The following is an 11,559-nucleotide window of genomic DNA, read 5'->3' as shown; positions in this document are numbered from 1 at the left end:
TGTATAAAATCCACACCCCGAACCCGACTGGCTCGACGGTGACCATACACTGGCGAACCCGTCGGTGGACCAGTCTGTATTGCAAATAGTATGTGCATTGCCTAGTTTTCGTTATAGAGATAGTGGGTTCGAATCCCACTGTCGGCAGCCCTGAAGATAGATTTCCTTGATTTCCCTTTTCCCCACGAGGCAAATGCTGGGACTGTACTTTAATGAAGGCCACGGCCGCTTCCTTCCAACTCCTAGGCCTTTCCTATCGCATCGTCGCCATAAGACCTAGCTGTGTCGGTGCGACATAAAGCCACTAGCAAAAAAAAGAAAGTTTTTTTTAAGGCCCAACGAAAACATTCCAAAGTGGCTGTAGCTGTTGCAGCATTTTGTGCATTGATGAAGAAAAGAAGAGGAAACATGTGTGGATGAAGGAATGGTTGAGAGATAAACCACGATTTTCACACGTCAGCCTATTAAGAACTCTGTGCGTACGAGAACCTGCAGATTATAAGAACTTTCTGCGTATGGATAGCGACAGTTTTTGCGAATTGTTGGAGTTGATTCGGCCAAACATAGAGAAACAGGAGACACACATGTGAGATAGCATCAGTGCTGAAGAGAGGTTAATTGTAACATTGCGATTTCCAGCGACAGGGATAAGTTATGAAGACCTAAAATTTAGCAGTGTAATATCTCCTCAGCTACTTGGAAAAATAATTCCTGAGACGTGTTGGGCAATCTTTGACACGTTGCAGCCGGAATATTTGCACGTAAGTTGGCCTACACAATTTTGATTGTGATGTATTATAAGATCGTTTTTATATAACAAACGTAATATTATTTTGAAAGTTATTAGTTTGGGAAATGTTCTTTCACTACTAATTATGAAATACAGAAAATTTCACTACTGTAGTAATGCATGATACATACTTACAGTATTAACAACTTAAGTGCAGAGGCGCGAGAGGCATATATGTCATAGCAGAATGGTCTATAGGCTAATAATATTTGAATGAGAGTATCGGGAGACCATGGATTCTTCTTCTTCATATTACTATTATTGTTGTTGTTGTTATTGTTATTATTATTAGTGTTTGAATGTCGCACTAACACATGGAAGGTATTGCGTGACGCAAGGATGGGAAAGCTCCAGAACTAGCCCGGTACATTTCAATACATTCTTCCCGGAACTGCTTATTCTCCTAAAAAGTAATTGTTATTCAGGTAGGCCTAATTAACTCACACACAAACCAAAGTAAGCTACAGACGAAACCACAGTGAGCCGGTCAGGTACTGCCATACACACGCTGACGGGTTGGCGAACCGGTCGGGTTCGCCCGCTTAGCAGTCGAGCCGCCAACACGGACCCAACCTCGAGCCCAACCCTCAACAACCCCCCATACACCTTCGAGCCGGTCAGTGCGACCAAGGTCACGAACCAGCTCGCCAACTCGCTCGACTGTGAATGGGCCCCTTAAGAGATTTCTTTGGGGAATTTTTAGGGGTTTTCCAATGTCTCAAGATTTTCTTTTGTTGCATTGTACATCGCTTATAGTTAATATTTCCCATTTCCTTCCACGACTTGGAACTTGAACACCTGGGAATTTACCTTGAAATAATCTGCTAACAGCACGAGCGGATTCTGTACGGACATATGAATCAGAAACAAACACTCGATGTGGAATAGAACAATTAGGCCTATTATAATTATTTTCCGCTCATTGTCGCTTCACGTTACACACACGTGTTGTTCGTACTGAAACACGAAACAAACTACACTGCGAGTCAAAGCGAGAACCGGTAGTCCCCTTAGGATCCCCTCCCTCCCGCGCAGCTGATGGCTTAAACTCTCCCAGCCATCGCTCCAATTCCAAAATAATTGGATGATCTGAATATATAATGTGTTCTAAGTACGTTTCTCTTACCTGTTATATTCAGTAATTTTGTACTTGAATTTGTGGTTATCTAATAGCTTCTATCTTTTAAGCTTTTTATTTCACTAATTCATTTTTATATTAATATAATTTGCGCTTAATTACAATGTCAGCCAACCAAAAGTTTGAATATTTAAACTTTAGCTAGGAAACACTGGATAATCAAGTTTCTAGACAGCACTGGTCCTATTGTGCAGCATGGGCAAGGTTGATTGAATATGTGTAATATTATAGGATATGGGAAGAGGCGTCATACAAAATAATCCAAATAAAAATTGCCTAGGAATGTTTTCAAAACCACAGAACAAGTTACAGTAACACTAAATATTTTATTCAAGTTCAGTGAGGTGACAAACATGGGTGACAAGGTTTTTAAACTCTAACACACAATATAATGGAATTCTTTGGATAAAGGCCTCTTGGCGGAAGTTGGTTGATGAACACCCGTTCATGAATTTTCTTGAAATAGTTGATTTAGCAGGCCAACTCTTAAGATTACTGGGCAGGTGTCCATTCACCTTGGAATCAACAGACAAAACAAGATTAGAATAACTGGTATGCAACACAGTTATGTTCACACAAAAGTGAATATAATGTAAATAAAAGAAAATAATGAAAACAAACAGAGTAAAGAAACATAACTTTAACATTGCCTTAACCTTAATATACCATGTATGAAGTAAATGTGAAAATAACTTTTAGTTGTCCACTTCCAATTTACAATACAATATATCCTACAGCAATTGAAGACTTGAAATAAGGAAGGCTCTAAGTGCCAAAACAACAGCGTTGAGGAAAATGAGTACAAAGTAAGGTAATCATTAATACTCTTTTGTGTTGTAATTGAAAGATAAGCACTGTATGAATCTACTATCCAAAGGATCTTACAAATGTGTTATTGTAACAGAATGGAAAACTCAGCTGTAATAGAAATTCATTGAAAGTCTCTAAGTCCCATAGCTCAATACTTAGTAACATTATATTACAGTGAAAAAAATCATTGTGGAGTATTTGTTGTTCATACTGTGCCAGGAACCATTGGTCGCCTGGAACATAAATTCTAATGTCCAATATTTGTAATGGGACGATCGGAGTTTAGGTTCTCAACGGCGCGGTACGGCCAAGCATTCAGCATGCAGTACACATCACCTGTTCAACGTCACTGATGACGTAATAGCACGTGAAAAAGGCGTGGCCATCTAGAAATTGCCAGAACATTTTCTAAAATCTAAGCCCGTTGGAATTTCAATTTAAAAACTACATCACCTGTAGCCCATAGTTAAAACGTAAACCCCTGTAAATTTGGTGAAAATCGACCCACAGAATTGGATGATATTCAATGAGATAGAAATGCAATTTTCCACAAGGCACAGGTGATAGCCCGGCTAGTGGATATAAAAGGAGAGACGCATTGACAGGGTCGGTAGTAGTTCAAGTCCAGCACTCACAGCTGTAGCGTATGCAGGCTGGTGAGAATGAATTTATACTCGGCATATGAACTTAGTACGGAACGCGAAAGATTTTCGAAACAGACTTGTGAATTCAGTGAGTGATACGACACTTATACATTTTTCTATTGAATATAGACTTGTAAATTTAGTGAGTGCTACGACACTTAGAAACTTATGATGGTTGTAGTTATCAACTTAGTGTTTCTAACCGCAGTTTAAGACGTCAGTGACAAGAAGTTCCTTAAAGCTTTTTAATACTAACAATCACGTGTGAATTAAGAACACTTCTTAGAAAATTAGACTACATAGCTCTCTAAAATAGACTGGTCGCAATCGTACTTTAACGTGTACATTTAAAGACTGTGGAATGGTGATACATTCGTGGCGAGTGTGAGACACTGAGTTACATTCTTTCTTTCTTCCACATTCAAATTCTGAATTTTAGAGACTGTTGTAGTCATGAATGGACTTCAATGTCGTGTGTTAATACTTCTAGATATGACGAGACTTACAATTTTTCTTCATGAGTAGACTCTATCATTGGATGCAGACACTTGTAAAATTACGTGAAGTGAAATTTGATTTTTGCAAAGACATTTTGTGAAATACAATTTCGTTAACAAACTCTGTTCCTAATGGCACTACTTATAAATTTGATTTTGTTCCCAAGTAAGGACACTCATAATTATTCCTAATGAACTGTGCTTTCAATAGACTGTAATTTCTGAGTGACGTGATTTACGGACAATTGACCTGTGCTATAAATAGACTGTGATATCTGAGTGATATTGATTACGGACGATAGACGCAAGCGTATTACGGACAAATGATTTCTAGTACAAGAATCTTGAAATATGCTACCAGTGATGAAATACCCCACTCGTGTGCACTTTACTCAATAAGATGCCATATTAAAATAGGACACTCCCGAAGTTAAGGATAATCAGTTGGACTTTTTCGTGTTCTACAAGTATATTTTGAATACGATAAATCCTGACGAGTGCCTAACGCAATTATCTACACCTGTCAACGAGGGACATCGGATCGTGGTTCGACGTGGGACATCGGATCGTGGTTCGACGAGGGAATCAAACGTGGTACCATGGTGGATATCACGACATCCGACTACAGGGAACTCAACTTGTAGTTCGCTGAAATACATGTTCTCCAATCCAGTCCAGTGTTCCAGTAATACAGGTGATATAAGTGGTTTAAAAACTTTGCAGTTCCACCAGACTAACTTTCAATTTGTGTAACAGTAAAATCAGTGATTTTAGAGTGGATAGCTCGACGAACACTATAAACTTGAACTAGATCATTTGGGTCTAACGCAATTGTTTATAGGTCAAGATTGAACTTTACAAGACAAACTGTATTTTCTACTTTCACAAATTTGCGACTCTCAGTGTTAAATTTATAAGCATAGATTTGCGTCTCGAGTGCTACAAACTCAAAAACAGATTTCATATTACAAGTGATAAAATATTTTATTTGTTTCCGTTCACTAAATTAACTTATTTCAAGACAGACATTGTCAGAAGAATTCGTTACCTTAAGATATAATTAATTTAAGAATACTTATAAACACTTGGAGAAAATTTCATCATTTTGACAAGCTATGTGCATGATAAATACTTTACTTTTGATAACTTCAACTAAAGCCAGCTATTTTCAGTACAGAAATCATTATCAAGAAAAATGATAGGGAATCAACCTTTCGAGTTCAATGAAAATAAGAAATGTTATTAAAGAAAAATATACCATCATTTCGCATACCCCTCTCTGTACCACTCGATAAGAACCCGAAGCCCCTTTGACAAACCTCATGCCTAATTGTTCCTGGTACAATACATTTAAAATTTCACTATGTAATGCTTTTGTAAAAGACTTTATGTTCATCATTTGTCAGATATTGCATCATTTCTGTCAAATCTTTCTTATTTTCGTCAGAGATGTGTGTTGTGATCTCCAGCGCCTGTAGTTGCATTTTCTTGACGTTTTCTGCTCGCACGCCTTTCTTCAAAATACTGACGTTTTCCCAGGCCTCAAGTTCAATTAAGTATCTCCTGGTCTTAACAATATGAGGCTTGTGTTTGTCCACCCGAAGACATTGTACGTTAGAAATGTTTAGCTTTGCTGTGTTTATATAACAATCGGCTGCCTTCTTGAAATCGAAGCAGATGCATTCATATGACTGGTGATGAAAGGCTTTATTTTAGTAGTAGGGTAAGGCGGGTTCTGGATCATTATTCAGCATTTTTTTCTGCTGAGTCAGCACCCGAGGTCATTGACCCCTAGTAGTGTAACTATGCCGGTTGTGAACCAAGGTCATTAACTCCTAGTATAGTAGTTGTGCAATGCCGATTCGCGGATTTTGCATAAGAGAACGAGCCTAACCTCACTTTTATGGCTAGTTGCCCTTCCCGACGTGGATTTTGTATAAGACAGCAAGCCTAACCTCACAGTCGCCGTCTCGGAGAGGCCTAACCTCACTTTTACGGCTAGTAGCCGTTCCTGACGTAGATTTTGTATAAGAGAGCATGTCAAACCTCACTTTCACCACCTTGGAGGGCCTAACCTCAGTTTTACGGGAAGATGCCCTTCCCGACGTGGACAGTTACCATCTTGTAAGGGACCGACCTCACAAGGTGTAGTTTTACGGGCAGATGCCCTTCCCGACGTCAACAGTTGTCATATTGGATGCGCCTAACCTCACTTTAACGGCTAGATGCCCTTCCGACGCCATCTTGAGTATTAGGGCAATGTGGATTCTCGCAACGCCATCTTAAGTAGTAGGGCAATATGGATTCGCGTAAGAGAGCAAGCCTAACCTCATGGAGGAGTCTAACCTTACTTTTACGGCTAGATGCCCTTCCCGACGCCATTTTGAGTAGTAGGGCAATGGGGATTCGCATAATAGAGCACACCTAACCACATGGAGGAGCCTAAGTACACCGGGCACAGTTTTACGGACAGATGACCTTACCGTCGCCATTTTGATCCTCACACCAGAAGAGGCACATATGACCTAACCTAGTTTTATGGCCAGATGCCCTTCCCGTGAAGTGACACAGCTTCTTAAATAAATAGCATAAAATACGTTCTCGGCACATCATTTTATACATGATTAAACATTTAATACTTTATTATATTGAAAATGTTGCAGAAGTTCTTCATACTCAGAATTTTTCGAAAGTACTACTTCTTCACAGTAAGTTGTTAAGCGACGAAGCAATATACTGACCTTTTTAACTACATTACGATTGTTGTAAAATGGTAGTAATTTATATAATTCTGTACATAATTAAATAATAAATATTTTGTTAAATTCTAAATGTTCTTATTTAATTCTCCTCTTCTCTTGTTAGCTATGTCCTCGTCATCCTCGCCGTTTTATTTCTAAGATGCGAGCTAACGAACTCATAGTTCTCCCCAATCATCTATTTATTGTTCGCCTCGTTGGCTCAAGTGGATACGAAGCAGTAAATAGTTGCTTAATGGACACAGCAATAAGTTCGCATCCAGAATAAATGAGGCAAATATTCCATTTCTGCAAAAAGCAACAGAAAAAATCTTGCACACAATGATTTTTAAGGAAAAACTTTTTAACAAACACTGTATACAAACGTGTGTCAAAAGTGTTTAATGTCGCGGCCACCAAATTAGGCGGGTGAGGAAAACTGCGCTGTCGTCAGATATGGGAACGGCGAAGCGACAGATGGTCGAGAGTCGCTTACCTCCGAGCACGGATTGGCATCTCTGATCGTGCAGTGCTGTCAAACTGAAGCCCATCCGCTCTAGGCCACCTTACCCGAGTCCCTGTCATGCAGCTGTTGAGCTCGCACCGTAAGTGCAGTTAAAGATGGATAGTGAATGTGAATTTATTTGGGCTCAAGTCAAGAGAGAAGTGGCAGAGAGGAACAAGACATTCAAAATAAGGGACGTAGAAAAACTCACGTCAGAAGCCATAGACCGTGTGACTGCTGCAGACTGGGAAAAGTGCTTCAATGGCGCGGAAAATCTTCAAACAGACGATTGGGCCAAGGAAATCGTAAGGAACGAAAGAATGAAGCCATTCACCATCATCAGTGTAAAAGACTCGACAGATAGTGAGATGAGTGATGACAGTGACTAAGAAATCTTAGACTGCCTTGAAGCTAGAAACAGATTCTTACTTCATTGTAAATTAATGTAAACCTATTCTTTAAATTAGTTCTTCTTCAATATCACTCAGTACAATATACAGTATTCAAATATTTAAAGTTATAATGTAATAAAACTGATACAGATTAATATGTAATCTGAAAGTAATTACGGCGTCCTGCAGCCTGTGCTGGTGCGCACGCCCCGAACTGCCTCAGCTAGCGACATTTACATGAACGCTTTCCCGGCCATTTTCCACGAAAATTATAAGACTCATGGAAAATTGTTTCAGATAAAAAATATAAGTCAGGCGATTTTTTACATTTTTCCCGCAGACAAAATTTTATTGGGTGAAGAATTAAAAACTTGGCCGCTTACTGAAATTTTCAAAACATGATCCTACGGATTTAAATTTACTCGTTCAAGATTTTATTTTTAATAATTATTTGAAGTGGTTTATATGGAAAATAGTTACACCACTGAAATCAGCAGTCTTTTCTGAAGCTTGTAGTATAATTTGTTTCGAAACATTGTAGGAAGTAACATCAGGAGCTTGAGAGAGAACAACTCGCTTCGCGCTCCGAAATGATGTGTTCAGCTAGATATTTCTTCGCCAGTTGCTAAATATCCTTGGCAACAGTGTAATCTCTCTGACCCGCAAAATTTGGTGGCCGTGACAATAGATCATTACAATGTATTTTACCGAGGATGACCCAATGTTGGATTGAAACATGTCTAAGTGAGAGCTCTTCCTAACAATGTGTACATTATGTATTGACTAAGAGGAAAATTAAGCACAATTTGACAATTTGTAAGACGTTGCACAAAATAGCCTAGAGAGCTAACGGAGAGAAAACTTGATAGCGAACAAGTCTAAACATACATGACTACTGCATGTCAAAAAGGCTCGGAGGCTAGCACAGCAGGTAATACGAGTATAAAGATGTCATATCTTAAAACATATATATAAATCAAAAACATGATGTAAACATGCAGAGCAAGTAAAACGAAACATTTTAAGCTCAAGAACAGTTTTCTACGACTATCAGTTGAAGTGATATTATATTTTTAATTTGTGAGGTGTTTTACCCCTTCCCTCACACTAGTGTACTTTAACAGACTACAACTACTACAGTCACTGCAGCAGCACAAGTTATAAAAACAATTCTGCATACGTACAAGTACACGAGACTCATGACCTCGATGTTACCACACTCTTAATAAATCAGCAACAACTGAAAAGATTGTTTCGTTAATGAGGAAGGTCGGTAGATGCAGAGTGGGTTTCGGCCCTTGGGTTTCGTCCCTTAAGAGGCCACGGCTTGTCCGTGGTCCAACAGCTCTGTACTCTGACCGGTCAACCGAGCAGACGAGAGGTGGCCACGGCTCTACCGTAGCTCTACGCCTCTGCGTTCGGGAGACGGGACAGGGCTCGACCTTACGGCTGACCCCAACCGTCGGCTGTCTTGAGAATGGTTTTCCGTGGTTTTCCATTCTCCAGCACTAAGGCGAATGCCGGGACAGTTCGTAGTATAGGCCACGGCCGCCCACCCCCTCACCCTCTCCGCACATCTCCTTCACCGCAACAAATCTCCCGGCCTGAGAGACGGCGTAACCGTCTAAGAGGCCCGCCTCCCGCTTCAGGGGAATAATTTCTTTTGCTATTGGCTTTACGTCACACCGACACAGATAGGTCTTAAGGCGATGATGGGACAGGAAAGGGCTAGGACTGGGAAGGAAGCGGCCGTGGCCTTAATTAAGGTACAGCCCCAGCATTTGCCTGATGTGAAAATGGGAAACCACGAAAAACCATCTTCAGGGCTGCCGACAGTGGGGTTCGAACCCAGTATCTCCCGAATACTGGATACTGGCCGCACTTAAGCGACTGCAGCTATCGAGCTCGGTCAGGGGGAAGAGTAAACACGTTTAAGAGTTGTAGTAGTAATGAGGAAAAACAGCAAAGTATGTTTACTCTATACTTGGTACGACACAACTAGCCTGAAATATAAAGAAGAAGCGTCTTGTCAGTAAAGTTGCAGAAGAAAACTGTATAAGAGAGTCTAGAGGGCTAACGGATAGAAAGCTTGATAGCGAACAAGTCTAAACATGGATGACCATGTGCATGTGATTACTACATGTGAAAACAGTTCGGAAGATAGCATAGCAGACAATACGAGTGCAAAGACCTCATATTATAAAAGGTATAGGGATACAATGTAGACAGGGAGACACGTTGCATAAAGATGCAGAGCAACAACAATTTTAAGTTCAAGAACAGCTTCCTACAACCATCATTAGAAAAGGTAATACATTTTTTAAGATGTGTTTTACCCGTTCCCTCACACTAGTACACGTAAAAAACTATTACTACAGTTACCTCATCAACACAGGTCATCATCATCATCTGTTTATCCTCCAGGTTTATCCTCAGCGAGGGATCCCACCTCTACCGCCTCAAGGGCAGTGTCCTGGAGCTTCAGACTCTTGGTCGTGGGATACAACTGGGGAGAATTACCAGTACCTCGCCCAGGCGGCCTCACCTGCTATGCTGAACAGGGGCCTTGTGGAGGGATGGGAAGATCGGATGGGATAGGCAAGGAAGAGGGAAGGAAGCGGCCGTGGCCTTAAGTTAGGTACCATCCCGGCATTCGCCTGGAGGAGAAGTGGGAAACCACGGAAAACCACTTCGAGGATGGCTGAGGTGGGAATCGAACCCGGACCTCCGGGGGTGGCAGCTAATCACGCTAACCACTACACCACAGAGTCAGCACAGGTCATCAAACAAATTCCATACGGTGTGATTCAGCAGCAGCGGTCGCTTGATAGGCCAAGGCCCTTCAGACCTCTAGTGCCATGGCAACTAACGTGCACATGGTGTAGGGGTGCTATTCCCCTGCGGGCCTACTGTATGGTACTAATGTTAAGTGAACACATTTTGCACACGATTCTGAACCCTAGCGAAATATACCATCCGGCGGCAAAACATGACGCCTTGGAATCATGCAGAGGCGTCCTTTGACCATGTAACTACGTTAATGTGTCGTGCCTCGTGACCGGGTGTAACGAAGAGGGGAATCAATGCATAAAACTAGGTAACAGTGCTGTAATTAATGTCTTAAACACCGAACCGGATGGTGTATGTACCCTGCTCTCGTCGTACTACCAGCATGTTCCCGGCAGTGTAGCATAGCGGATGTGGTTAGGGGACCGCCTACCAATCGATGGAATGTGCCAGCAGCGGTTCGAATCCTGCATTGTTCAAGTAGTTTTGCATCGGTATGATGTTTGAATACGTAAACACAGGCCCACGTTTACCACATTCAAACAGTAGAATGACACTGTTATTCATCTTGTGCTCTGCGCATATCTGCTGTTATTCGGTATGTTTTCCACAGAGGAATACGTTGACATGCTCCTCATTTATGGGGAAGCAAGAGAAAACGCGTGCGAGGCACTACGTCTGTACCAGGAACGGTATCCCAAAGGCGACACCCGGCTGTTACGACATTCCGCCGTGTTGAAAGACGCCCAAGGACAACAGGCGTGATTTCCAACCAGTCACCAGTACGCGAAAGACCCGTTACTTCGGGTAAACAGAAGAGGCCGTTCTGAGGCGGCTCGTATTAATCCACACATCAGTACAAGGGCGATTACACGACAGGTGAACACCAGCCGCCCGTGTGGCGAATACTGCATGAACATAAATTTCACCCATACCATCTTGAGCTACACCAAGAGCTCCATGGGCGGGATTTCTAAGCTCGAATGGAGTTCTGTCGGTGGCTATTTGGCAGGCTGGACAATGATGCAGCATTCGCATCGCATATCTTGTTCTTGGACGAATCGCGCTTCCACAATAATGGGAACCTCAATCGCCACAACATGCAGTATTGTAGTCCGGACAATCCTTACTGGCTGCGACAGGCGGCCCATCAAGTACGATGGGGAGTGAATGTTTGGTGTGGAATCTTGGGAGATCGCCTGATTGGACCTTTTCTTTGAGGGACATTGGACGGGTCCACGCTACCTGCACTTTCTGC

General features: G+C 41.6%; 1 protein-coding gene across 3 annotated transcripts in view; it reads right to left on the bottom strand.

Annotated features, from left to right (window-relative positions):
* Window positions 1-2,252: 2,252 nt before the first annotated feature.
* LOC136863016 (transcription initiation factor TFIID subunit 3) overlaps window positions 2,253-11,559 on the bottom strand; it is a 336,297-nt gene continuing 326,990 nt past the window's right edge. For all 3 annotated transcript variants that reach the window (XM_068225836.1, XM_067139319.2, XM_068225838.1), the window contains one exon: window positions 2,253-2,443. The gene's annotated coding sequence lies outside the window, so the exon portion shown is untranslated. The remainder of the gene's footprint in view (window positions 2,444-11,559) is intronic.

This window comes from Anabrus simplex, chromosome 2 (assembly GCF_040414725.1).
Source record: "Anabrus simplex isolate iqAnaSimp1 chromosome 2, ASM4041472v1, whole genome shotgun sequence".
Taxonomy (NCBI): Eukaryota; Metazoa; Arthropoda; class Insecta; order Orthoptera; family Tettigoniidae; genus Anabrus; species Anabrus simplex.
The sequence above is the reverse complement of the archived record's forward strand: the minus strand, read 5'-3'. Positions and strand labels throughout refer to the sequence as shown.